The sequence below is a fragment of the Triticum urartu genome, chromosome 2A (genome assembly GCF_056163025.1).
Source record: "Triticum urartu cultivar PI428250 chromosome 2A, HENAU_Tu73, whole genome shotgun sequence".
In the NCBI taxonomy this organism is placed as follows: domain Eukaryota; kingdom Viridiplantae; phylum Streptophyta; class Magnoliopsida; order Poales; family Poaceae; genus Triticum; species Triticum urartu.
In genome coordinates, this window is record NC_141874.1 from 727,622,702 (window position 1) to 727,625,939 (window position 3,238).

General features: G+C 53.7%; 1 pseudogene; it reads right to left on the reverse strand.

Annotated features, from left to right (window-relative positions):
- Positions 1-557: 557 nt before the first annotated feature.
- Positions 558-2,970, reverse strand: LOC147987247 (uncharacterized; annotated as a pseudogene).
- Positions 2,971-3,238: the final 268 nt, after the last annotated feature.

Here is a 3,238-nt window from a genome sequence, read left to right on the forward strand (position 1 = left end):
CTACCCCCGCTATGTATGCGAGGCCTAGGATACAAGTGTCCTACTAGGACACGACTCCATATCCTATCTAAACATGAATGACCATCTGCCATCAAAATTATCATTATTCTTCTCATCACGCCTTCTGATGATATTAAAATCACCCCCCACTTTGATAGGAAGTTGTTCAGAACCGCAAATCCTAACCAGATTAGCCAAAAAATCTGGTTTAAGCTCGGGCTGTGCGGCACCATATACCGCCACCAAAGCCCAGTTAAACCCATCGGTCTTCGACCTCACCCTAAACTTAACAGCGAAATCCCCCATGACCATGCTTCGGACTTCTAACAAATCACATCTAACTCCGAGTAAAATCCCACCCGATCTTCCTCGCAGCGGTAGACAATGCCAATCAAAATCAATACCTCCCGAAAGTGTATTGAGAAATTGAGGCGAAAAGTCGGCTCTACCAGTTTCCGATAAAGCGATAAAGTCCAACCTATGCTCAATAGAAGCCTCAACAAGAAACCTTCTTTTAGCCAAGTCCTTCAGACCTTTGCTATTCCAAAAGATTCCTTTCATATATCGTCATGGAATTTTTTAGCCGTTCTTATCCGCGCGCTCCTACGCACTGCGGAGTCTGGGTAGATCTTCCGCTTCCATTTGCATTTAGGAATATTAAAACTCTCCAGCTGGTCCTCACAACCAGTCTCAGAGGCGCGCACCTCTACAAAGTCCACTCTCTCATCCTCCTCCTCAGGTTCAGGAGACGGATGAGCAAGATCCGCACAAAAGTTATCGAGCACCCTGACCCCCAAAGCATCAATCTCGGAGTTATTCATTGGTTTAACCGCAGCTAAGTTCCGAATCATCTCAAGCGCCCGTTTGGCCTCTAAATCCAGCATATCATTAACCGAGTTTGAAATTTCACTATCATTACTACCTAGTGAAATTCCTATCTTATTTGCATTGTTTATAATCTCATCATTTGAAAAATGCAAAATAGAATTAGAGGTATTGATCGACATACCAGTAGTGACCTCCACGTCACGAAGCTTGGCCGCCCTCATAGTGCACCGCTGCTGAATGGCGTCCACTTCCGGATGGTCCTGGAGGCGGCTACTCAACCGTCGCCCCTCAGAGACCGGATCCGGAATACCACCGAAAGCAATCACCTCCTCCCGAGAAGCTCTACTGGAGTGCCCCAAGCCGGGGGAAGGTGGAGCCAGGGCCTCCTGCCCGAGCTCCCCATCCACCCCGGCCCAAGGGCCAACTGGCGCCACTGGCGGCGTCGGCGAGCAAGCCCCTCTGGGCTCCACAAGAGAACAGGACCCCGAGGCCACCTGCCCCGAGTCCTCTTCGAGAAGCGACTCCGGCGCCAGCATCGCCGGCCCGGTAAAAGGGGAGGAAGGTGCCGGATCTAGCAGCCTCGGCCTCCCTCCCAAAGAATCAATCTGCACCATCGGTAGCTCACCCACCGCAAGCCCTGATGAGGGCACCAAGGCACCTGCCCCACGCCCCCATCAGCAGCCGGCACCATCGGCTGCACATGCGAAATCGCGACTGGAGGGGAGGAATCCGAAGTCACCAGCTTCAGACCCTCTCCTGCAAGAACGACCTCCTCCACCTCAGCCCTGACCGAGATCGACGACTCCCCAAGAAGAGGAATCACTGGCTCCTCAAGCTCCAGAACCGGAAGCGAGTGCTCGAACACCTCATCAGACTCCACCCGATCACTCCACAGTCTCGGGGTGCAGATGCCGGCTCGAAAGAACCGAATCTGAGAGTAGTCGTAGGCACTGTAGAAGGAGGAGCCGTCCCATCCGCAGACGTGTGAGAGTCAGCACCCTGCGGAGTGGACAACTCACGTCCACTGTCAGCTGCTGGTGCCTCCTTAAGTGCCGAACTATCATCATCCTCGTGCATATCAGTATTAGACCCGTTGGCCGCCTCGGCAAACAGACTCTCATCCTCGAACTCAATGACAAGGTTATATATGTGGCCTCGATATGCCCACTTAACCACCTCAGGGACGTACTCGATGTTCAGCACACTGACTAGTAAACGGGCAATCCCGTGGGCTCTGGTAAAGTCCATATCCACGCGCTCTGGTCTGCCCACCATGATACTCAAACTGGCCACTACCCGTGCATCCAGCATCTGCTTGGATGGAGCCCTAGAGAATCACAGCCAAACCTGAGTCAGAGGCTTGCCCGTAGGCTCAATCCTCTTCCACTCGTGAAACTCAAGCACGCCATCAGTACCTGGCACCTTGCACATCCTGAAACTCAGTAATCTCTGAATGTCCTCAACTGATGGGAACTCAACCCGAAATAGTTTGTCCTCGACACTAGAAAGCTCCCACCTGAAATCCCCAGGGTCTAACTCCTTGAGCCTCTGAATAATCTGTGCCTTCGAGACCTCTCCTCTAGCAATCTTAACTAACCCAGTCGTCAAACTCAAAGTCTCGTCAGGAGCCTCCATCTCCGTTGGAGATTCAAAGAACGTAAGTTCAGCACAGTACACTCCATACATCATGAGTGATGGTGCCTGATCTCTCAGAAACGGACAGTCCCCCGAATCATGTCCTGGTTTGCCACAAGTGCCACACAGCTCAGCCACACACTCAGCAATAAAATGTCCCTTACCACGACATCGATAACAAAGCATTTTCTCTTTCTTGCGCGCATATTTGGATGCTCTTTCAGACTCGGCCCTAGAAGAATCCTCCACTGACACAGTCAACCCGGATTCATTCCCGGGAATCTCAGCATTGGCAAGCGCCAAGACCACCTCCAACGCTTGGCCAGTCAAAACCTGCTGCTCAACAGCCCCATCAACCACCATCGGATCAATCACAGACGTAGTATGCGGTCGTGGGCGGTACCGGCCACCTCGACCCCCACGCCCACCACGATGACCGCGAAAACCACCCCGCGGCCGGAGACCAGGGCCAGACGCCCCCTCAACAAAACCTCCTGGGGGCCCCATGAACGGGCGCTCCGCCGAGCCATCGCTCTGCCAAGCATAGCCTCGACCGCCGCCAGTCGACAAGGATCCACGGTGCTTACCAGCTCCATACACATTGACCCCATCATCACCCCACTGACCCTTAGGCGCAACTGTGGCTTCAGTCGTTGGAATTGCCTGTTGCTGCACCGTCCCGGCTCTGATTTGTGGAGGCCTGGCGACGAGGTGAGGAGGCAGTGCTGGCCTCGGCTGGCCGGTCTGCAACCCCAGAGCAGGGGGCCGCGGCGCA